The 26,397-nt window shown below is 39.0% G+C and overlaps 1 long non-coding RNA gene across 1 annotated transcript; it reads right to left on the bottom strand.

The window, feature by feature from the left end:
• Positions 1-6,633: 6,633 nt before the first annotated feature.
• On the bottom strand, positions 6,634-26,078 carry LOC120409807. Its single transcript, XR_005601606.1, has 4 exons — positions 25,807-26,078; positions 12,831-13,058; positions 7,112-7,247; positions 6,634-6,737 (listed from the first exon to the last, which is right to left on the bottom strand). It is a non-coding gene; the product is annotated as an uncharacterized LOC120409807 (long non-coding RNA).
• Positions 26,079-26,397: the final 319 nt, after the last annotated feature.

Here is a 26,397-nt window from a genome sequence, read left to right as displayed (position 1 = left end):
TGCCCAGAAAGGCTGTGGAGTCTCCCTCATTGGAGATATTCCAGAACCATCTGGATTTCCAATTCCATGCCATGTGCTCTGGGATGGCCCTGCTTGAGCAGGGGGGTTGGATGACCCCAGTGTGGTCCTTTCCAACCTGGCCCATTCTGTGATTCTGTGAAAAGTAAACCATGAAGCACGACAGTGTTTGTCCATATAAATGTCTTATGTAAGTGTAGGAAAGCTAGAAATCCCCAAATTCACTCATAATAAACCCAGATATTTCTGCAGTATCAATAATACTACTGAAATTCTTACTGTTATAATCTAAGTGATAGGTCAAATTTAATTTATTCAGGCAGAATTTGTTCTTCCCATAGGAACATCTGTGAGAAGGGCTGATGGAAAGAGACAAGTATCCCATGCCTTTTTCTGTTTTCTTCTACTAAACCAAATATATTTACCTAAAGTAGGTAAACATCAGCATAGTAAAACCAGAGAGCCACTGCAGCCAGGGAATGTTAAACTCTTTGCTTCCCCAGAAAGAGAGCAAACAGGATCTGTGAGAAACAGCAGATGAATGACTTAGATTCTCCAGCATAAAGTAAGCATGCCCTCTAAGTGTGTCCCACAAGTCTTTTGGGCACTAAAGGCTTTCTTCACCACAGTATTCCAAGTGAGAACAGCTGTGATACTGCAAAGAGGTGAAGAATGGTAAATTTTGAAGGAATAATGTCATAATGACCCTACTAAGGTTCCTTGCCTCTGTTAGTGCTACAACCACGTGTTCTTAAGAAGACACATTTTTTATTCTCTTTTGGTTTTTAACATATACACTGCTTGTTTCTCTCTTCCCACACACTTTGGCAGGTAGTTTCTTTTCCTTGTTTTGTTTCTCTTTCACCTGTCAGTTTTCAGGAACAAGAACTGCGTTTGTGTTCTGAATTTATAGCACAGCAAGAACATATTGAATTTAAAGCCATAATCTAAGGTAAAGACATTAAATCACCACAAATAATAAAAGGCTGATATAAATTTTCCTAGACTGCATAGCTGTAAATGCAAGAAATATGAGTCAAGATTAAGTTGTAGTGGCATTTTGGCTGTCTCAATATAGACTAAAGAGAGATGGAACACCTGCTCTGGTCTTCACAAATTGAATTTCAGCTCCTCTGTAGATTTTGAGTTCTCATTTGCATTATCAAAGGACACCATTGTTTATGTAAATTGGACATTTATTCACATAGCAGAGTAGAAAATGTGCAATATGCCTGCACACAATTAGAGCAAGCAACTGTGCTACCAACAAGAAAACACAAAAGACACCCTAATTACAAGAAGCTACTACTAAGTAACTTCCAGGTCAGTGTTATACATTCCCATGCTTCAGCAGCATGCAGTCAATGACATCACTTTAACACTTATTTTCAGAAACTTTCAATAATCCAGTAAGGGGGAAATATTAATTTTTCAGGTACAAAACAGTAGTGAGATGACAGTCATATCTCTCACACTGAGACAGTGGAAAAAGCAGAGATTATCTGTACTTCTGAAAACTGTTCTGAGAGCCCTTGCTCTCCAGCAGACCTGAGCTGACATCTTTTCACCATCACAGATCTCTCACTATTCCCTGGCTACAGCAAATACTTGTCCAACATCTGTACATGTATGTGGTTGTGAACAGGTAGACTAGCCAATGTGACACGTACTAAAATTCCTGCAAAGCAATTCATCCTTCTGCTTCAGTTAATCATCCAAAAATAAACAAATACATACAGACTTCAAACACATCATGCAGGTCAGAACTGGCAGGGAGGCTCTGATAAATGAGTGAAACAGTGAACAGAATCTTTCCTAGAAAAAAAGTTACCTTAAGATAACTTCAGAAATCTTTTTCGTATCATCTTGAGATGAGACACATTTCTTTATTCTCAATTTATTTCTCTGTGGCAGGTCCATTCTGAAGCACAAGCAAAATAGCAGCCCCATTGAGAGAAAAGGAAAAGGAGATGGAAAGTAAGTGTCTTATTCCAGGAACACAGATACTTAAACAATGACCAGAGTATCTGTGAATGAATGCTGAAGGCACGTCTTTGATCCAAGTTTTTTAATCTTATTTAAGAAAGATTGATACAGCTATCAAAGTTGTCTTATATAATTACTGCTATTTTTATGGAAATAAAGAGTGTTCATGAAGCCATTTGACTCTGCCAGTCCTTCTTTATTCATAGCTGAAATGAGTAAGAACATGGTTTAACAATGATGAGAAGCCTCTCCCCACCACCACCAGGCTATTCTTCTTGAGCACCCCGACAGGTCTACACACACTTTTGTCTTTACACTTTAACAATAACACAGCTGTTCCCCAAATGTGTTCAACAACTGTTCTCTAATGCCATCAGTTTCATAGTGTAAATGGGTCCTAAAATAGCTGGAACATTATGTCCTTTACCATCCTATCTTCCCGCTTGGCTGCCAGATTGTTCTCTTTTCCTTTTTTGATGGATTAAGTAGAACCACAGCAATTTGTTGATTTGAAACCTAAGCAATCTCCTTAAACTGTCTCTGTGCTCATCCACTGCTATCACTGACTCTACCTGAATTCATTTTGGATCCTGCATTACAAAGGTTTTATTCATGAGGGATTTGCATATGCAAGCAGTGTTGATGAATCCAATAAAATAGACTCATTTCATATCCAGACAACTTTACAGATTTACTTTTGGATCAGCTGCTGATACCGGACTCCTTCACTTTTCTTCTGGCCTGTCTTTTTAGGGGCATAAGTTGATTCTGCAAACATTTTATTTCTAAGTGATGTCCTTTCATGGGCGCCCCTCTGGGTGGACTGCGCAGGAGTGCCAGCAATTGCTCTAGATTTGCACTCTTCCAAGCTTTGTCAGCAGCAATGGGGCCCTACTCAAGCACCACTGTGATTTTTCTTGAAACCAGCAAAGAAAATAGGCCCTATTCCATTGCTAGAAACTAGGACAAAATTAATTAACAAGAGACTTGACACTAGAAAATCATTCTTCTCTGTGACTTACGAGCTCCCTTCTGCTCCACTGAGAGGTGTGTGGGACAACAGGCCAGCTGTTAAGATTTGTCTATGACAGTTCTTCACTCTGGGGTCATAAATACAGTCGTGTTGTACTTTCTCACACAGAAGGATGAAAAAAACCCAGGTTTGTCACCCCAGAACCACAAAAGGAAGTAAATCTTGCACTGGGTACAGCAGGGAACATCAGCAAGGTCAGATCACTCTGCCTCTTCCCCTCCTTCACCAATAGATGGTGGCAAAGGCCCCCTCCGAAGCTGCCACTGGACTTGCACAGTTATCTTTTCAATTCCTCGAATAACAGAGAAAATGGGGAAGGCAGATGCAGACATCTCCTTTGCAACAATCACCTATAAACAATTTAATAATTTTGTCTTTCTAACATCCCTGTACGTAATTACTCTGTCAATGCCAGCTTTCTTTATCATCAGAGAGGAACATATTTGTTTCTTCTTTCATAAAGTAGCAGTAGTGTTTCACTTTAATTTCACACAACAGAGCATAGAGAGGGACATCAAAGCAAGTTCTTCTAAAAAAGGTTAAGAAATGGTGCTTGCTGCTAAGAACTCAGCACATATCTGCCTGAAAGGGAGGAGGGACCAGAAGAGAAAGAAAGTGATTTCAAACTCTTGTTGCAGAATGGAGCATTTTGAAGAGTAGGCTGCTTTTTTCTGAGCTGTCAACAGTCAGGGAAACCACGTCATTTCAAGAGGCTCCACAGAGCTGCCTGCCACTCTTGGCCACCCATGTCAGGCTCAACAGAGTTTTGATGGCTCGAGGGAGCCAAGTATCAGAGCCTTGAAAAGCAGTATTTGGTGGTAAAAGTAGCAAACACTATTTTATTTTGATTGCAAAGCTTTTTAAGCACCATGCTTGTGCTTCAGGGAGTTGTACAAGAAACCTACCTCCGACCCAGGAAGAGAGCAGTATGGGTAGAGCACTAAGGGTGGCTGCAAAGCCACTAGCACAAATGATACAGACAGCAGGAACTCTGGATGTTTGCAAAGTACCTGTCACAATACCACCTGAAGTAAAGCAGATGTGCTGGCCCAATTATACATCACACAATAATATCCTGCCTATCCTAATATTGCTCGCACTTCATGAAGATATTCACCACCTTAGCTCACGATCCTGTGTAACATTGCCAGCAAATGACTGTCACATTGCACATCAGCTCTTGAGAGACGGCCAAGCTTTATTAATCTTTAATTTGAGAAAAAAGACCTTTGAGGTCCTTGGGTTCAAATTGGTAAAAAAAAAAAAAGTGGTTTCTGTCTATTTGTTGTCAGGTTCACCTCTGAACACACTGTGCTACCTTCTTTTATCACATACCTTTGTAGAGCACTTCACAAAGATTTTCTGTATTTATATAATTCACATGGATGCTTTTTAGTTCTTTGCTTATTTGCAGTAACTCATCTCCAAGCTGGGGATCTCTGGTCAGCTTATTTGTTTAAGTACCAGTCTGTCAGTATAAATAACCCCTTGCACATCAAGTTTTGCATCTTGAAAATAAGAGCAAAAACAATATTCACATATTATTTTTCCCCTCACAAATATAGTGAAACTTTCCCCAATATTTTGCACAGTCAATAACCTTTTTATTTTTGTATGGAGGCGCTAAACTAATTTTTCTAATTTATAAACCTTTTCTGTCTGAGTTTGAAATGTAGGTATATAGAAAATCCAAAAAGCCATTCCTAGTGCCCCATGAGGCTCTACTTCTTACCAGGAGACAGAAAAAGCAGTTTGGAACCAGATATCTTTGGTGTTGGATTAGGTGAGCTCCTTACAACTTAAATTATTCTACGAATCTATGACTCTATAATTCATTCACCTATTAGTTTGCATCTCTGGATTATTTATGACAGAAGGATTATATTCCTAGGAAAGAGATACATTCAAAACTGAAAAGGTGGATAAGTAGTTCAATTTCTGTTCTTATCAGTCCTGAGCTGATATAAACATAAAAACGTACAAAATGCTCAGTCTCCCAAAAGGCAGTACCGTGCAGGTACTAATACTTTGCTAGGAGATCATCACAGATAATACACAAACCTCCTAACACTTAAAGTCTAGACAGTTCCTTTTTTACCTCAGTAAGCTACTCCTGTCTTACTGAGTCTTCAGTGTGAGTTTTTCATTGTCTACATGAGGTAAGGTGGTATCTGTACTAACTTAAAAAGTGGATGCTTAGCTGTAGGATACATTCCAGTGGCTTAATTCATGCCCTCCAGAACCAGCTTATGCTCTTTGATATCATCATGCTTTTATCTGAGACAAGAGAATGCCAAGAAATTGAACTAGGATTTTTCTATTGCTATTACTATTATTGCTAGTGGTAGTAATAGTAGCACAGCAGGTTGGAGAGAATCCAGTTATGTTCCCAGCCACCATCTTATTTGTTCTTCATTGGCTGTTACAGACTTTTGGACAGGTTTCTGATGATAAAACGTATTGCTGAGGGTTTCAATACTATGCAGTTTTTTACAGCTCAAAGTGGGCAATAGTAGCAAAGAAAACTAACAATGGCCCTACCGCTAAGGAAAAAAATCAAGTAATGGTTCAAACAGTTGAGCAAAACAAGCTATGTTAGGGGGTAGTGCGCTGGACTGAAGAGTGGTCACCCTTTTTGCCATTGCACTTAAAAGAGATTCCTTGGGAAGCGTGGATTGCGGCAGTTTGGGGGACAAATAGCATAACAGCCTGAGGGCAGGAAGTGAAAACAGACCTTCAGAAGTCCAAAGGTTTCCAAAGCCACCAATTGGGCTCCAGTAAGATGATATACAACAAAGACATATTTTACACATGGTTTTCCCACCCAGCAGTGCTTTCTGGGTCCAGACTACTGCTTCAATCTTAAAAACTTCTTCAACATCTGCCAGCTGGTTTGGGAGTAGTGGTGGGAACACCATGGCTTCAGTTCATGTAGGCAGGAAAAGGGGAATGCTTGTTTATTTTTTGAAGTCATGGCACATAATGGAGGGAGCAGCATTCAGTCTGAAGAGAAATACTGGTATCTTCAGTATACTGAGCAGAATTATTTGTAAAAGCTCAGCATTTGATCCAATGCCTATTTAAGTCAATGGGTGTTTTTCATTGACTTGGGGTGATAGATAAAATGGGCCATTAGTGCACTTTTTAAAAGCTCTGCTGAACAGATACAGCACCAGGTGGTTCAGGTCTTTTTTATAATGCCTTGCCTTCTCTCTCAAATACTGCATTTATCTCTAGTCTTGTCCTTTACTGCAGCTTGTATTGTAACACTTTCACCTGCATCACAGGAAGAGAAGAATTCTCAGCCTCTTTTCCTCTTAGTCATAACAGAGATTCTGCTCCATTAGTGTCTTCATACCGCTGCAGCTCTGAACACTGAGAAACTTTATCAGAGTATACAAAGGTAGAGAACCTCCTCATACTGTATACCCAAGCTTTAAAATATTCCAATTTTTTTTCTATAAAATTCTAATTAAACTCTTTTGTTATACAAGTTCAGTTATTGTCACTTTGAAGCACAGCAGTGTGAAACAAGTGGGCAATAATTATGGATTCATCAAATGAAAAGTACTTGGAAGTTTTCTACTTACAATGGACATTTCCCAGTGGAGTAAGAAGAGAAAAAGAAACAACTTTAGGAGAGTCATCCATATTATGCCAAATTGCCATTCCATTCAGCCTTCTAAAAAGGTCTTGTTACCTGATGGTATTATGATTTAATAGCTATTATTAGGTTAAAGTAGATACCATGGAGAAAATACAGAGCACACAGCAGTAATAAAATATAGCAGCAATAAAATACAGCAGCAGGTTGTCATTTGCTGCCCACATACTGTAAACTTGTGGGTAACTCCATACGTGTTAAGCACCCTGGATTCAATTCACAGAGAAACAGAGCCAAAAAAAGCCACTGTCTGTAGCTGTCTGGACCAGTAATGCCTCCCACCTGCAATGGCACTGACTTGTTTGCTTTTCAGTGTTTAAATTTTCTGTTTACTTGAGATGCAACACCATTGTCTATAGGAGGGAGCAGAGCAGGAACCGACAGGTCAATGAGAAATGCAGTTTACCCACCTGTCACTGCTGGGCTAGACTAACAAATACAGATTGTTGAAACCTGTTGATTTACTCGCCATTGCACCACTGGAATAGAAATGCTCCAAAATAAGCAGTCCTTCTGCAGCATCATTCCCTATAACAGCTGGAATTCCTGCAAAGAAAACATTATTATTTCTTATTAGTACATAGAAGCGGTAGGTCAGCATTTCCAGAAGCATCTTGGTTAGTTAAAGGCCTGCTTGCTGGTGAATACCATTTTTACTTGAAACACAATATGCAGCACTTAAAAGGAAAACCTTTGAACTAAAGAATAATTTCATTTTCAGAAACATTGACAATGTTACTGAAAACAAAATATTGGAAATGAGAAATTGTCAGATAACACTGCCTTTCAGCTCCCCTGTGCTTCATGAGGCAACAGTGAGTCACAGCGCAAAGACCTGAGTGACAAGCAGCACTTGTTGACACAGCGGTATCACGATTCAAAAATACGCAGCTCCACATAATTAGGAAATTAATAGTACTGCCATGGTGCCTCTGTTCAGTGCTGACTGTGTTTCTGCTCCTGATTCCTGCCCATGTAAGCCTGGGGTAGTAGTGGCAGATCAGCTCCCCTGCCCCAGCAGCAAACAGCTGGAGGAACTGGGGCGGCTCTGCCTCCCACTTAGCTGGATGCTCTCCTTGTCTCACCCAGGATGAACATCAGTGCTGCCACCCTTGTGAGCCTGGGAGGACCTAAAGGTCTGGCAAAGAGAGGAGAGGAGGGAGGGATTTAACACTTTTGAACCCTGTACTGCAAGCTTCTGACAGCCTGTGAATCTCTCTTTTGACAAGACCCACCTCCCCAGTTTTTCTCCCGAAGCTTACTAATTCCTAGACTGAAATCAACTGCATTGCAACAATTAGTGGCAGCATATACTTTCTGTTATCAGTATTATATATCCACTAGGTAGGTACTGCCCCTCCCTAAGCCACCTACTTCCTATACCAGCAGCAAATGAACAAAAACAGAGAATGCAGGACTCCAGGAAGGGTGTCAGCAGGTGGGACACATGCAACACAAAACACCTTTTTTGCTATTGGTGAAAGAGAACACTAACTCATCTTGAATTAAACCATGAGGCTTTCTATTTGCCTGAATCACAGCTTTTTGCTGATACCCTCTCTATTCACCATGTCAGAGTTTCTGATTTTCCATCTGGGAATTTAACAAACAACATAATTTGCCTCATAAATCTTTGTTAAGATTTTTTGAATGCTGGCTACTTCCTCACATACGGGCACATAAATGCTATTTCCACAGTAGAGCACTGCATCTCACAGCAGGAGGATGAAGGGGGAGAAAACCAAAAAAGCAAAAACCAGCTGTAGCACAGTCCTGAGAAAATGAATGTTACCAAAGATGATATATATTCAGCTTTCCCATGAATTTTGTGGTTTCTCAGAATGAAACCAGCTTTACCTCCCTTGTCAAGGAGCAAAAATAATATTTTTATAGGAAATGAAATATTTGAACTGTTCTGAGACCTCCCACTTTCAAAAATCCTTTGCTTGAAGTAGAAAGATGGGTGAGCAAGGGAGGGCTTGGCGACAGACAGTAACAAGAGGAAATCAAGGTACTACCCATTCTTATTTTAAAACCATTGCAAAATATTCCAGAACTGCATGAGTTTGCTCCCTCCCTCAATCCCCCTCCCCAGCTCCTATGTCATCATTACTGAAATCAATCACAACACACTATCTTATCACAAAAGTTAAGATTCTGAGCTTCATATTCTTCCCCACCAAGGACAAGCAGCTCTTGAGGCAAGACTGTCAGTGTACCCTTATAACAGTACATAAACAAACTAAGGATTACAAGCTCCTAATGAGGTCTTTGAGGCTTTACAGATCAGGCTTCTCAAATTGCTGTTCTCTGAACAAAGGAATCTTGCTAATCATTGGATTTGTGCTTTCCAGTTTTGAGAAGTTTGCAGTGTTGTTACATGATATTATCTGCTTTTAGATTTATTTCTTAAGGAGCATAACAGAACTATCTGTCCCTTCTCTTGGCCCTGCTTCAGGAAAGTATTTGGTCACATAGTAAGTCAGCTCTTATTCATAAATTCATAGGCATGAGTCTAAAAATATTGCATATAAATCCCAATGGAATTTCAGTATACATTGCCTGAAAAGTAAATTTCCTCAACCAAAGCTTTGCAAATGGATTCAATAACTAAAAAATAGTTTTCTAGAATATGGAGAATTCTGCCTGCTGGACAAGCATCTAAGAAGATGTTATTTTGAAGGCTTTATTCTTTCCCTCTGTTAAGTTTCCTTCCCAAAATTCAGATATGCTGAGGTAGCAGGTCTCTATAAAGCTGTCTAGAGAGTTGCAGAAATCTCTTATTCTTGCTGTCCTTTGACCTCATCTGATTTCATTTACATATTCTGCAGATTTTTGGCTTGGCCTGTCAAATTTGCTTGATATATGCCTAACCCTCTCCCTGGCTTCTCTTCCAAGGATTTTATCACTCCTGTTTACTTCAGTGCACCTATTTCTCAACAACAGTTTAGTTCTTAGGCAGAAAAAGACAGTTCCTTCTTTGCCCCTTCTCTTCAGCCCAGCTGTCCTCCATAGATGTGGATGCTCCCAACTGCACGGGACTTCGCTGTTGAGTAGATGAGGCTTTTTTACACCAACAAGCACCACAAAGTGTGAATGAAACCCAAAGGGTGTTTGACTGAGAATTTAGAAAGTTAAACTGCTGAAATATGTAGTTTATAATTAAAGTACTGAGAAAACATTTACTGAAGAATCACTAGAGCAACACTGTAATTACGCTGTCCTTCATATCCTGCCATTAGCATTTCTACAAGTGACAAAATAATAATGTGGTCTTTTTTCTCTTTAGGAACTGTCAAGCTCTCTTTACAGGATTCAAGTAAGCTTACAAAGAATATAATGTTCTTAAATGGAAAATGCAAATGATGATTTTTGTGTAAAAGACATGACAGTCACATTAGTAAGCTCATGAAAATCATGCCCATATATGTTTCAAGTCAGTAGAGTAGAACACCTTTTTCCTTTTCCATTTTTTTCACTATCTCTACAGGGTTCAAGAAAATAAAAAAAAACCTAGATTTTTTTTTTGAGCTCTTCTGTTAACTGTTCAAACCTTGTATTTTTGTAGAAACACAGACTGCCTGTACTTCCAGGAGCACACAGAGAGCCCATTTCAATCAATTAGAATCATTGAATTATCAAGCTTGAAAAAGTCAGTCTCAGATCATCTAGTCCAAGCATGAGAAAGGGAGATCCTGATCCCAGACACCAAAAAGACTTTATGCAGGTAGCAACCAACCTTACAGTAATAGAAACATCTGGGGGAATGTCCCAAGGACATCCTTCAGGCTGCGGTTGCCAGCAGACCACGTTTCTTCTCCCTCATAGCAAAGAAAACACTGCAGCACCAGCTGCAGCTGGTGAGTGCCTGGGAGCCTAACTGGACATGTATCCTCTGATCACTACATCCCTCAGGAAATGTCATTCGACTGGCATTCCTACACACTCAGAAGAGGTAAAAGAAAGTATATGGCCCTGTGTTATGGGGACTCTAGTGACCCCGCTGATTCTGAAGGAGAGCAGATACACATTCAAAGCACAAGCTCTCAGGAGCTGTGGCTCACATGAGGCCTTGGCAGCCAATTCTGTTCTGTTGATTCCCAGTCAATTCCAAGTGTTGATAAAAGAAAAACATGTTTACAAAAAGTGCATTATCTGTCAAGCAAGCAGTACAAATGAAATGAGATACTTGAATGTTTTAAATCTTTTGTGGAGTATGGAAGAGAAATAACTGCTAAAACTGATCTAAATGTATTCTCTAACAGATTTTAATAATTGACTGCTTGAAAATAAATTATATCAAAATAAACTATGTCTTATTGACTAAATTGCATGAAATTATATGGTTAGGATATTTCAAGATCATCATATGTTACATTGAGGGCAAATAATCTCATTATAATGATTCTGAGGGAAGGCAAGTGTCTCATGTCTGACACAGATAGCATTTACCTGTTATATATGTACATACAAGATACTGACTTACTAAGGATAGTCAAGAATGAGTAAAGTAAAATTACTGGGAAGATGTGAATTAGATGTGAACCAAATCTCCATTTACCAAGTCAGTGGAGCACCAAGCTCATATCATAAACTTTATGAAAGTCAGTGTATACTTGTTTGAGTCCAGTACTACCTAAATCTAGCTGTACTTCTTTCATAAATCAGTTCTCACCAGCTGAGAGAAGTAAGAGAAATAACTCACAGCTGACAAAACATGCCAGGAAAAATGCTGCTGATAAAACCTTGAACTTTTTCTCTGTTTAGAAGCCTGGTCCAGAACCTGTATAGTGAAAGTGGCCAGGGTCTCATTCCCTTCCCGCCAAAGCTCCTTATTCTGTAACAGAGATCACAGTGGTAAAAGACGGTCTTCTGTGTAAGACTCTTTCAGGCTGTATACAGTGGGGAAAAGAACTTGTCTTTATATCACAATTAAATAAAGTTGTAGCTCAAAAATCTCCATTTTCTGTATATAACCCAAACTTCCCTTTTACCATCTGTGTGACAAAGGCTTTCAACTCAAGCTAGTTGGCTTTTAAGATCAGGGAACTAGATCAAACCAGCAGAACAAAGTTGTCCACCCAGTCATTCTGGCTAAGGGCTAGTCTACATCAGCTGGGAGGGAAAAGTGTGATTATGTGGGTTGTTCTGGTGTTTTTGGTTCAAAATCCCTCCAGCTTCATGATGGAGTTCTCCCAAATGAACTAGCAATCTTCTGCCAACTGGAGAAACCCTTCCAAAAGGGCATCATGATGAGTTGCAGCAGAGGAAGGAAGAGTTCATATGGTTGTATCTGTATATGTCAGATATAATTTTTTAGACCTCCTCAGTCTTCTCACTGCTGTCCTGCCCTTTGCTGTCTCACCATGCCGGGTCTGTCAGATTACCTACCTGCCCTGTAGTGCACCAGAGTCAAACTGACCAGCTGCTAACTCACTCTTTTTAAAAGCTGGCATGCAAGTCCATGCACTCCACTGGTGGTCACACACTCCTAAAAGCTGATTATCCTATTCATCAGAGCAATCATGTTTTGTGTAACTGCCTAGCACTAGGCAGAGACCCCAGATTTCTCTGACACCTGAGAGAATAAATAATTCGCCTTTAAAAGCTGTCAGCGCAGCACAAAATGCTGTGAACTACACGTAAATAAAGGTAGGACAGGGTGTTTGCCTAGGACACATCTTAGGTAATGTCAAAAAGAAGTGATACTTTTAAAACAGAATAGGAGAGAAAGAGGTCTAATAATTGTGCTGCTCCTCATCTTACCCTGGGTCGGGCATTATGGAAAACACTGACACCAGCATCAGAATTCTGATGAGTTAGAGATGAAAGTCAGAATAATTTTGCTATGCAGGAGCCAAAAAATTACACAGAGAGGGGGAGAGAGTCCAAACAGGGTTATGGAGGAGTAGATGTTGCATTAAAGTGGTTGAATGGTTGATATAAATAAAGACAGACCCTCTGTGCCTGACAGAGGCTGAGTTTCAGGCAGGTGTTACTGAAAACCCTTTCTGAACCTATTTGGCTCTATCCTCATATTCTCACATGTATGCTGGAAAATTCACTTCAGCAGCAATTATTTTCCTTCTATTTTCAGATCCCACAGCCCTCAGCAGCATTAGCACTTACCCCTCAGCTGTCTTCTTTCATTTGGCTGGCATCCAGGGCATACTCCTTCTGCACTCCAAGTGCCCTGTGTAAGGCTTCATATGACAAAGCAACAGAGGATAAGTTGGAAACCTCAGGATCAGTTGTGGATTAATGAGCCTTTGGCAGACCTTTGTATCTTCTGCTTCCAGTGCAAGGCAAAATCCTCTGATCTTCCCTTATCTACATATTTACGTAGGAGCATGTAAACTGAAAGAGCAAACAAATAAATAAAATCCCTCAGGTCCATGAAAATAAGAGATCTAATTGGACAAGGTTCTCCTCCTAGAAGAATCTGAGGATAAGTGTGTTAGAGATGTGTAAGGTACATGGATTAATGCACTAATGGAAGGCTCTCATGTGCCACAGGGATGAGCATAGCCCAACAGCTTGGGAAAATGGAATTGTTCTTAGTAGCATAACATTCAACATACACTACAGTATGTATGTACACTATATATTTTTATATATATATAAACATATGCTTGTTTCCTCCTTCTTATTCATTAGAGTTATGATTTTTCAAAATTGCCTAGGTGACTTTCCCACTTGAATTTAATTGAACAGCATAATTACTGAAGCTGACAGCATGAGGCCAAATGCTGCTCTTGAAATTGTTGACTGGTCTGGGAATTTTGTGTGTTCAGAAGACCACAGACTTTTGCAGAGGCTGAATCTGCAAAGTCTGCATAATTGTAGCAGCCTGGGCCAGCCCTTTTGGAGCCAGCCATCAGAATTACACCTGCCCAGGGACTGTTTACAAAGCCTTCAACATATACAACATTTGAAAAAACCTCCATCTTTACAGCAATGATCTATTCTTCTCCAGTTATCTGTTCTGTGCTTTCCCCCAGCACTTCTCCGTAGTCTGGAGTCATGAATAGGGCAGGTGTTCCACTGAAAGATAGCAGAATTTCTGATCCCTCTGTCTTTCCTGTGGCAGTGCCATTTTCAAATCACAACCAAACACACTGGAGAAAAACTGCCATGGTGACTGTGATAGTTCTAACAAAGATCAGTTAACATTTACTTCCCATGCAGCCATGTGGTTTTGCAGGTATCAGTCCATAAGGACTTTTTTCCAGAAAAAAGTGGATGCTTCATAGACTTCCACCTGGATTCGTTTTTCCTGAAGTTGCTATACTGAGATGGGAAAACTGGGTGGAAAAGCATCAGCTTTTATTAGGAAAGGATAGTAATGTGGTCATGATAACAGATTCCAGTAGAAAGAAACAAGCAGATTGTGCCTTGCTTGTGGAGGGTACCCTGTATCTACTTGTTTATGCATTCCCTAGCCTGCTTTGGCCACAACACCCACCTGAACATAAACAGTTTACATTGTAAATGTAGATTGACTGGATTCATTTCGATAGAAGAGGGTTAGGCATTGCTGGCAGCCCTGAATGAGTGATAGCATCTCACACCACAAAGGGGGGTGATAAGCAGCTGCAGCATGAGATTCTAATGGTACCTGCTTCCTACTGCAAACAGATACAGGTTTAAGAGTTAACCTGTTTAAAACTGGTAAACCAGTGCTGTTGATTTTTTTTTTTAATGTGTTGTGTCAGAACACAAAACCAATGTCAGCACTCTCATGAGCCAGCAGTATTAGAATGAAGTGCAAACCCTTGGGTTACACTACATTCTTATGTGCCACAAAGATGGGGGGAACTGATTCCAGCTGCTGAAGCATCTGGTAATAGCATTTGTGGAGTATGAATGGGGAACCAAATCCCAGCCTTCTTTACTCATGTGAGTAGTTTTGTGCTGATCTGTTCTTAAAATAATCATCAATTCCCGCGCAGTGCTTTCCCCCATAAATTAGTTCCTATGATGTATAACAGCCACTAAAAGAAGAATTGAACAGGGGAAATTAACTTGCTTTTCAGTAGCAGAAATTTATCAAGGCCACACTTTTTACCGGGACAAAAACAATTCATTTAAGTGTTGTCAAGACTTCTTATTAAAAATCCTCTGCTCCCAACTGCAGCTTACAAATACTGTGCTTAATTTGGAAGTTAATATTTCCATGCATTTCTACTACACTCTGCTATTGCAGCTATGACTCTAGCCTGATAACAAGAGCATTGTATCCAAGCCAGCAATAAATGACTTTCCTCATTTCTGTGTAAGAATAAAGCTTACTTCGTAAAAGGGGGATGGGGAGGTTTGAAGCCGTATTTATTTACGTTTCAGCTCTATTGTGTGAGATAATAAAGATTTGTCTCATTATGTGCAGATTAATGCATCAGATATTGCAGGCCTGGAAAGATTTAAGTTTTTATCGGGACTCAAGCATCTTGCACCAGGCCACCTGCTGTTTGGCAGGTCTGCTACCCTTAAGTGTTTGTGTGAAAACCTTGGGCCACAGATCACAGCAATGGAAGACCAACTAGCCCACAGATAGGGCTCAACTCTTTTCATTAGTTGTGAGTTGAAAGAGGTCTCTTCCTTCAAAGACTTAGGTAGTGTAGGCCTTCATCGTGTTAAAGGACTAATTTTCTATTCCAGCAGAATATGATTAAGATTATTCTGTTCCATGATGAATGACTTCGGTTTCATAGGTAATTCAAGCCCACTGTACTTTGACTGGATTTTGTAATGCAAACTACAATATGAATGAGAAAGAAAATAACTTTCAATCTTCACCAACACAAAACAGTCCATCTTATTTTCCTCTATTTATATAGGACTTTTACACTGAAGAACTCAACATGTGACAAATCTCCAATAAGCAAAAATTCAACACCTCTCTTACACATCTCAGAAATGTTTAACTTTGAAGCAATTCATATTCTGTCTTCATTATACATCAGTAACATCATGTCTCTATACCATCCCATCTTTACCTATCAGTTGCATCCTTGCTTATAATCTGAGACAAGAACACACACAAGAACATTTGCTGACCATAAAACAAGAGCCACAAACATTTATTTTTCTGTACATTAGCCCATTACCTCTGTAGCCAGTATATTGCCAGAGTTCTATGGGGATATTGCTTTAAAATAGGCAGTTTTGAGGAAATATATGAGAGAAAAACAGAAGGCCTTTTCTGACATCTCTGGGGAAGGGTTTCCTAATGATCAGAATCAAAAACAACAGAAACCTTGAGTTTAAAAAAATCAGACTAGATGTAAGGTAAGATGTGATTCCTGTGCAGCCACAAGGCCATCATTAAGTTTGACCCAAATCACGTCTTCCAACATAACAACTGAAAACCAGACTTCGTTTTCCCAATGTGAAAAAAAAGAAAGAAGCATGAAAAAAAGCCTCTTGAAAGGAGGATCAGTCTTTCTGTTCTTAGTTTTATGTAAGTTGGTTAGAAATATATCCAACAGTCAAAAACCAACTAAAGAAATGGCAGTATAAACATTAAGGGGGAAAAGCATCAATACAATTATTTTTTTCCTTTTTTTTAAGCCAAATATAAATATTATTATCTTTCCTTGAAGTTTCAGAGGAGTTTTGTTGTACATGTCTCAGTTTAACCACCTTAGGAATCATTAAGAACTAAAAACAAGTTAGAACTAGGTATTAGTGAGACTTTTATTTTTCCAGTAATTGTTGAAGACTGTCATACACACCAATTTATGAACTCAGAGTCGCAATGTACAAATCACGTGCCAGACATGGGAGCTAGGTCCTTCCTAGCTAATACTGCTAATTCTCTCTTTAAAAACCATTAAGACACAAGATAAGGAAACTCCTCATGTTGTTATAACATGGTCTAAAGCCACTAGAGCCAATACAAGTCTTTCCAATGATTTCAGAGCAGGCTGAAAATCCTGAGATAGCACCATCTCTTGAGTTTGATGAGCTATGATCCCTTAGCACTTGTGGCAACACACTGTCACTGCCAAGGTCACATCAACCATGAAATCCAGGCAGTGCTAGCAGCCAGCCTGCCTTTGGTGACATGAGAGAAGCTCCATTGGGCTATGTGGTTTCTGCTGTTATCAGTTTGCTCTCAATGCACAGGGAAAGAGAGGAAAAGAATCAGTCTCAGCTCTGCCATTCTAGCTGATATTCTTTGGCTTGTTTTTCTGTCTTTTTTTTCAATTTTCAATTCTGTACACCTCATATGGTGGTTATTTTTACTTATTCAAATTCTAAGATGCTTTTTTTTTCTCCACTCTATAAATGAAAAATATTAGGTGTCTTGGGCTATTGAGCTGATATTGCTTGTGTAAATAGGTTGACATTCTGTGTGCTGCTATGTAGTTTTTAAGGATGTAACTTTGTCAGGTAAAGCACAGCTAGACAGTTGTAATGAAAAGAGAATTATAACTGACAGAAATAGCAGAACTAATTTAGCCAAGAGCATTTACCCAGCAACTTACTAAAACACTGAAAGAGCAAAAGCTCACAACAGTCCTTCAGCCACAAACTTCAAACAATCTGGAAAATACTCTCCACCTCATAACAGTCATTCATCTCAGTCCAAAGAGACTGCAGCACAGCTGTTCCTCTGGGACAACCTGACCTTGAGCTCTGAGATCATGCAGCCCACACCAGCACACTTAATGCGCTACTCCTACCATTTACAACTCCTGCTCAGGTAAGCAGCTAAACTGGAAGTAAAAACAATGCCATTTCTGTAACTTTTTGTTATTTTCTATGCATTAAGAATCACTCTTTCACAGAGACAATGACTACCCAAACTTCATCATACACTTCTATTAATTGCATGGTATTTGATATCTGAGTTCCATCCATCCTGACCTAAACCATAATCATAGGAAATGCACTTTGAAACTCAATAGTCAAACTGAATTCATATTAATTCTGATGAGCATGAAAATAAGAAGGACTGCTGCAGAAGGTTCAGAAAGTCTAGAAAGGGTTTCATTATGCATTACAGCCATTGTAAAACATTAAATTAATAAACGCAAACCTTCTTCCTGCATATGAGATCCCATTAAAAACAGCTCCAAAATTTGTCACTTCCTCTCCTAATGCTGATTGTTGGGGGGCTAATGTCACAAATACGGTTTCTCTGGAGATACAGCTGTATCTTCTTGCCGCAGATGAAAGACTTACTGATACTGAAACCGTTTTAAATTAAAGAGTTTTGATTAAAACTATAAGCAAACTTACATGTATAAAACCAGCAAAAACACCCAGTTGCCATAAACTTTGTGATGATGATGATAATAATAATAATACATTTTCTGCTTTCAGACTTAGATCTGTATCTATCCACTACTCAGAAGCGCACCTAATGCAAAGAACACATTAGCTTCATTTCCATGTGATGCAGGTGGTTCCTTCCACCTCTCCTCTGAAACATCTGGTGCTGGCCACATTCAGAGACAAGTTTGTAGAGCAGATTGATATCAAGTCTAATTTGATGTGGTAAATCATCTGAGACAAATTCCACCATAGCGTGCAGATGTACCATGACTCTGAAGTCAACAATTTGGCATAATTTATATAATTATAGATTTGTCCCAGGTTGGCTGGATATGGGTTTTGAGGTTTTATTGCAGTCCTTCTCCTCCTTTTTAAGTAGGACTTTATTGGATTTTAATTAAAAAATATACCTAATTGTGTTTTCTTTAGCATATTAACTCCCAAATATACAAATGGGTTTTATGTAGGGCAACTGAACTCAAAAAGGGAAAGAAATCCCCTGTTTCATGAGATGGCCACATTAATCGTATCAAGCAGTATGATGCAGCACAACGGCCAGCTATCATATATGTATATAAGGGCCTGTTCTCTAGATCTCACAGCACGGTTGTTTCTCCTTCACCAAGTGCTGCCAGGACCTACAAACAAAACTGGAAGTGTTGTCTCCAGCTGTACTGCTCAGTGTAAGGAATACTGCAGCACTAAGAATGCTTTTCACCACCTGCAGCCTGCCCTGACTCTCACAAATGCAACTTTTCCTTCTTTGACAAATGCATAGAGAAGGGAATTGAAAGCAGTAGCTGTGGTTTTTTTACCTGGGAACAATCTGACAGCCTGTGACTTGTGCAGACAGGAAACACATAGATGGTCCAATAAGTCGTGGGAACAAAGGAAGAAAGGAGAGGAATTAATAGCCTTGTCCTCATCCTCCTCTGTCTTTTGGGAAGACACCTGTAAACTGATTTCTTTCCCAAAGAGAACTGATTTATTTTTATTCATTGCCTGCTAGGAAAGATTGTGTTCATGTTAGAATTAGGAAATACTTTTTCTTTTATGAGAGCTATAATCCTGCTTCTCAAATTACATTAAATAATCTGTTTTCCAGATTTTGGGAAAGGACTCAGAAAGTTCCTCTGCAGGCCTTTGGTTACATGTACATCAGGCAACAATAACACCACAAAAAGGCTGTTACACAAAGGTAAACTTAAAAACCACAGAGTTTGCACAGTCAAGCTGGTGACAGACCACTAAAAAATGAAACCAAGCCTCCATTAATTCAACTTCAAGCCGTAGATACAATCAATCTATATTTTACTTTTATTTCTGGATTACAAAGGGATTCCTCCATGCATCCTGCGTACAGCAAATACCAAGTATTCATTACAATCAATAGAGTGTATTATATTGTGACCTCTCAGCTGTAGCAAGATCTTTCACCCAGCAGAAATCATTCTATGTGAAGGGCCCTTGAGCACAAATTAAATGAAAGTAGACTGCAATTGAGGGAAATTATAGTCATAACTGCTGTAGAAACTAAGTCAACTCTTTCTCTACATGATCACAGCAAACAGTGCAGATGCTCTCTACTATCAGCATTGATGTAGGTGCCAAAATTCCTTCCTGCTAAAGAAGTTTTAACAAAATTCCTTTTTCCTAAATGGATGCGTCATCAGTACTACAAAAAACAAAGACAAAAACAAGCCTTGAAAATACAATAGGAGCCCAGGAACCAATTTGATCTACTAGTGCCATTATAATACAAATTAGTATCTAATGACAGACACTTCAGTTATGAATAAGAATTCACACATTGCCTGCCTAAGTGATATGTGTGGAGTTGTACTAAATACACTTAAAGGTCTCCGGCTCCAAGAAGTTTGACAGAATCACACTCTTAAAAACCCAAAACATGTGCTTGCTTAGAAAATTGAATGTCTTCTTTTTTCCTTCCAACTGCTTCTTCAGCAGAGATTTTACAGCATAATTTTTTTCTCTACAAAGCTTATGAAACCAAGTCATAGATTCTACAAGGTAGTAAATCATCAGAATCCAAGCTAGCTTGACAACAGCTAAGAAGTCAAGAACATATAATGGAATCTGTTTTCCAGCAGCTACCAATTAAAAATACAAAATATTATTACTTATGACCAGGTTTATCAGAGAGAACTCACTAGATGGTAAAATGGTACTACAGTCAGGAAAGGAACATAGAAAGGGCAGAGATACTGTTCTTTCGAGCAGAGACACCAACTTAAGGGCTCTAAGCCCTTAAACAGAAAATCCAGTTTAGCAGATATTTTGAGCTGCCTAGGAGAATAAATAGGCCTTTCATGAAGGTAAAAAACTCTCAGTTTTCCCAAACGAATGCAAAATGCACAGTTCTCCTTTAGGACTCAAAGACATTAACTGTTGATCAATGAAGGAGCACAGGCCACTTTATTTCAAAGATGCCAGTGAAAAAGTAAAAAAAAAAAAAATAGAAACTTTAGAAAATGGTTAAAATCTATTAAAGGATATTTCCATTTAAAAAAATATACTTCACAAACATATCAACTAAAAGAATACCCCTTTAATGCTAACTCCTAGTACGTGTTAAAAATTAATTTACAGTGCTGACTTCTCAAAGAGAAAAATGCAAATAAAGAGAAAACATGTTGTCTTAATTGAAGTGCTTGCAGGAAACATACCCATTTCCATCAATAAGAAACAGCATGCTCTGGGGACCAGGACAGATGGATGACAGGCAAATGGTGAGAAGTCTGAACTGATCATCTCTAACATCACTTTAAGGTTTCCCTTCTCATTCCATTCTGAAATTGTTAAATGATGTGAAATGCAAGAAAATATCAGAGGAGAGGAAACATCTTTTTCCCATGGAAAAATAAATGCAAGAACATACTATCTTTTTTATTTATGGCCTCAGCTCTTTATTGATTCAGGAAATATTTGCATACAAATATATAATTTTTCCCATTAAAGATTTTGGAAAAATGTAAGGGAGAATCAAATTACTATTTATCTTACCATGGCTGAGTCCCTTTGGTAGGGAATCATCAATCTGCAGTAATTGAACCCAACAGTTGCATCCCACACATTTCCAAGCCAGCTGAATCTGGCAAGATTCCAAATACTGTCTTTACTCTCAGTCTCTCCAGAAAGTTTCTGGATATAGAAAACCATTCTAAAGTCCTCTGCAAGGGATCGTTTAGTCCTAGAGCCCAGGGCCAGGAACCAGTGGTAAGGCCCAACTCAAGTCTGCTGATAGGCCATTTTCCCAGAATTAGACCTAGCTGTAGCTGTTCTGGTTCATGTTTAAAATAAATAAATAAATAAATAAACATTCAGTGGAATTTCCTAGAAACACCTACTCCAATTTTAGCTAGTGCTAGAGCACAGCAACATTTGTAAAAAAAAAAACCACAAATATTTGAAAAACATCTTCTTTGGAGCATTGATCCCTTCCTTTGCAGAAGGATGTTGGACTTACCTCCTTTTCTTTAGCAGGTATGTCTCCTTTACAGCATTGGAGCACTATCATTTTTCTCCATCATCTGGTTGAAATTTTCCCATGTCTGCCCCATCTCCCCTTCTTTATCAGCAGCTGAGCACGGATCACATAAAAATCAGTGATTCTGCTAGTAGCAACCCTTCTACTCTGCCACAGTGGAAACATCTGCTGAGGCCTTGATTGGCCTCTTACTGCTTCCTAGATGCATTCACCACTACCATAAACTAGATACTTTCTCTGCATTGAAGGTCACAGTCATAAATGATGCTCATAAAACAAAGACAAAATCTTGTCCTGAGAGGGGCATATTCCCCATGCTGTCACACTAGTGCTCCTATCTTTCTGTACAAGAGAATCCACAGATTCTGCTGAAGCAGAGTTCCTGCGGCGGGTTATAAATGGGCTCCCTCCGCAGAGCACAGGCCCTGTGCGCGAGGCTGCCTCCAACCCCGGTGTCAGCCACCTGTGGTACCCCTGTGTGGTGCTGCCCATGTGCCTTCTGACCATCAAACTACTGCTCCTCCTTGCTTTTGCTACTTGGCATTTACGGGAGCAGGATGTGTGTCGCATGCTATTACAGAAGCATCTCCACCTATGGGCCTGCAATCTAAAAAAAATCATTTTGTGCTGATGTTTCCTTACAAAGGGCATTGCCATATACAATTATTCATCAGCACAGTAATATAAACATGAAATTAAGGCATAAGGAGCCTCTCTAATGTAATGATCCATGAAACAGATAACTTCACAAGATATTGTTAAGGGCTTTCAGGCTCAAGAACACAGATACTCCTTCTTGAAACAAGAAGTCAATACTTATCCCTGGGCTCTTCATTTGTCAATTTCCTTCACAAATCTCAATGTAGCCACAATGTGGGTCCCGGCTAATTTTAAAACACCTTGTAAACTGAACCTTGTCTCAAGCTGAGCTCTCCAGATTGGGTAGGGAGGTCAACTCACCAAACATCCAAGCTCCCAGCTATACAATCAGTCATGAAGTCAGGATTTCAGGCTGTGTGTATTTTAAAGTGTGTTTTAAATAAAACAGTACCAAAACACTTAGCCACCTGACCTGTTGGTCCTAGTAATAAATAGATCCACTCAGCCAAACCCTGCTGTCACAAAGAGATTAATTTAAATTAAAATAACCCTTTCTTCCTCTTCTCATCAGTTACCACCTAATAGATCAGCTTATAAGACATAAACCAAAGTACAAGTCAGAAGCAATTAAGGAAGATTTTGTGCATGCTCAGAGGTGGCCACACATGAGACCTGAGAATGAAATTCTGAAAAATTAATTGCACCACAACTCAGGAAAACTGTAATCTGAACGTGACTGTTTCTCTTCCCTCCCCACTAACAAATCAGTTTCTTAAGATTAGAGAATTATATCTTTGTGTGTGAGTTACATAGAAAATATTTGCACCCTCTATGTATTATTTTCTGAGCTAAACCTTGCTATTAGCTCCTTTCAGATTGCTCAATATTTGCACTGATTGCCTCCATTCCTTGCTGCTGACTCTCATGACTCCTGCCATTAATTTGTTGCCTAAAGAAATCATTCTGGAAACCTCCTGAAATATCTCACTTGCTTGGTGCATAAAATTAGGCACTTCTACAACAAAGGCTGCAGCTTCATTAAACAGCCAAGTTCTAAACAGGATTACTTGAGTCTTGATTTGATGCTTTTAGGGTCTACACTGTCATGTAAAGGAATCATTAATAAAGCAAGTGTAATTTTTACACCTAGAACAATTCACTCTTCAGTTGGGAAAAATGCATTCCAATTTGAGCTAAATTCCCAAGAATCTCTGGGAAAAGGGCCAAGTAGTAAAAATAAAACCTTTTCAGCACAAGACCAAAGAAAGCAAAGTAGAACAGATTTTTGATCTTATCCTCTAGACAACAGTTGACCTACACCAAAACAAATTATAATCACTTTTAACTAATCAGATTGCTGCCTTTTCTGTCTTACTTTATCTCTGCAAATATAAGGAGTAGGTAGAACACTGGATTCCTTACTGTGGTCACCTTATCCCACAACTTCAGAAAAAATAAAAAAGCATTATTTTCATATGCAGTCAACAAAGCAATATTATCTGGGAATAAAATAGTACCTTTACCTTAGGACAGGAGAAATTTCACTCTACCTTCTCTGTACTAGAATTTTTTAATTGCTTCAGCTATCTGAGAAGCTTTATTTGCTGACTGCAGGACAATCTGCAGTTTGCTTAAATGGAGTACAAACTTACTAAGAAGTTTCCTTGGATGATCTATAATGTTAACAAGCTACCAAGGAAGTGCACTTAACTAATATGTCAAGTACATCTGGGAGGTGGGGTATAAGAGGTGTCAGAGAGAGAAATCACATATATTCATGTATTCGTATTTTTTCACCTCAAGAAGCTATCGAAAGGATCCTGTTAATATGTCAACATTTTTTAATTGGAATTAATTTCAGCCTCTTCTCTCTCCTGAAGCACTGTTGGTTTTTGGTTTTTTTCTAGGGAATAGGAAGAACAGGTCTATAAAATTCCTTCCAGGCTGAACAGCAAAAACAGCAGCTGCAGGAGGTATGAGTGGCTTCTTGGCAGAAAAGCATTCTGTCATACATCAGACCCACACTCACTCATATTAGTGAGCATTGCTGCACTGAGAATTAACTGTTATGCAGAGGAGTCAAGGATATTTTGGCCCCAAACAATGAGAAAGCATATGTATTTTAACACTGGAAGCAATGGTGGCATCAGCTTAGCTGCACTCCTAATTCTTTTGAACGGGATGCAAAACTAATGCCCTCCTGTTAGTTTAGCTGAAGACTTCCAAAACATTAAATAGAAAATATAACATAGACTTGTAATGGGGCAAAATAAAGAAAAACCTGATGTGAAAAAAAAAAAAAAAGAAAAAAAAATCATTATTTGGACCTACTTCTGCACAGTGCTGAGCACAGACTGAACATTAAATATTAAGCATTACTAAGCATTAAGAGGTCTCATTACCATTCAGGTAACATCTAACAGAATCAGGCCTTTTACGAGGAGATAGTAGCTACAGAAAAGGTCATAGTAGCATTTCTAATCAGTACATCTCAAAGCACCACAAGAAAGATGCTGGTATCATTATGCCCATTTTACAGATTAGAAAATTGAGGCAAAAAGCTTCATCAAGATTTGACAAGCTACTATTAGAGCTAAAAACAGAACCCAGCTCTCTTAAATCCTCATCTAGTGTAGTCACGAGCTTTTCAGGAGAAAAAGGAGACAGTTGTTCTTGGACAATGATAAAGACCTGACTTTTCAGAGGTGCAGTCAGCAAGGGAGACAGACACTTAAAGCCTACAGGAAAAAAAGCACTTTTTTTTTCCCCTTTTTACAGCCAACACAGCCACCAGATCGATAAGCAGCCCGGAGTGCTAAGATCGTGTTTCTTGGCCTGCGTTCAGGCGGCATCCCAGGCAAACAAATCCAACTGCCCCCAACGGGTTGTTCTGCAGCGAGTGGGATTCCCTTCAGACAGAAAAGTTGTATGCACAGGACAAGTTACAGGATCAAGACATAATAGCAAGATGAATTATTAATTTTAGAATGTTTAAAATTGCAACATCCCTTTAAAAATAAACTATTTCCAACATAGTCTTGACAGTACTCTCATTAAATGCTAATAGATGATTCTGTAATAAACAGAACCTTAAAAATGAATCATATTTATATACCTTGGGATGTCATAAGTAACAGTGTTTTGCAACTTAGGAGTGCACAGAATCTTTTTTTTTTATGGTGCATTGACAGCTCCTTCTTGGTGTTGAACAACACAATACCTCACCTTATAAATTTATTTACCAAAATTTGCAGTTATTCCATAAATTTCAAATGTTAGTTGTACAATTTTTCTTTATGAGGATGCAAGAAAGTCTCTTCACACTGAGCTTTTTATTATACAGGCAGAGCAATCACTTCCATGTGTGCCATAATGATGATAAACCTGAGGTTTTTTTTCTTATGAGCTTAAGTGATACACCACTCCCTTCATTAGAAATGCAAATATGTGGGCAGAAGAGAAAAACTGTAACCAAGTAATGTTTTCAGAAGGTCAGTTTCTCATGACCCACTCTAAGTGCACAGACCATAATCTACTGCAAGCAAAGCTGCTGGTAAAGCTCAGGTGATGGTTAATTAAACATGTTGTTCTACAACACTTTGAAATCCTTCAATCAAAGGTGCCATGCAATCTCAAAAACAATTACAATAAAAAAATCACTGTTATCAGCTACTATAATAATAAAAATTACAGTAATACAGACTGTAGACTTACCAGTGGAAACAAACTTGAATTTCAGAGGAGTCCTAAAATGAGATTCTGCTGTTGGGACAGAGGCAGATGACTCAGCCATTAAAAATGCAGTACTGTCTCAGCTTTTTTTTCCTTTGGAACAAAACCTTGGAGCTATACTGTGGGGTACATCTCAATTCTGACACAAAAAAAAGCCTCAGAGAAGTCAACAACTGTTTATCGCTGCTGTTCACACAGTTCCAAGCTCATCATAGTCACTTGCTAGGGAAACCACGATTTCTGCACATTCATGGTGTTCAAGCTGGAAACAATAGCAGAGCAAAACAAGAGGTTTTCCATGAGTTTTGTATTTGAAATGCCAAGGGAAAGAAAAACAAAATGAGAACCAGGCTACTGACCTAGGTACAAAAGGTTGTGTATAGAGATTCATTTTTAGCAATAGGTAAGTTACTAGGATCAGCTAGGAAAAAAAGCAGGCAAGCATATCACATGAGCTCTGCAGTTTAATGGCAATGTTGGTTTTGCTCTAACAATGATTAATTACCTGATTTAATCATTAGTAGTTACCTTGCGTGCAGGGCTACAGCATAAACATGAACCAGAATTTCCATT

The sequence above is a fragment of the Corvus cornix genome, chromosome 2 (assembly GCF_000738735.6).
Source record: "Corvus cornix cornix isolate S_Up_H32 chromosome 2, ASM73873v5, whole genome shotgun sequence".
NCBI classification, from domain to species: Eukaryota; Metazoa; Chordata; class Aves; order Passeriformes; family Corvidae; genus Corvus; species Corvus cornix.
This window is presented reverse-complemented; position numbering and strand designations above follow the sequence as displayed.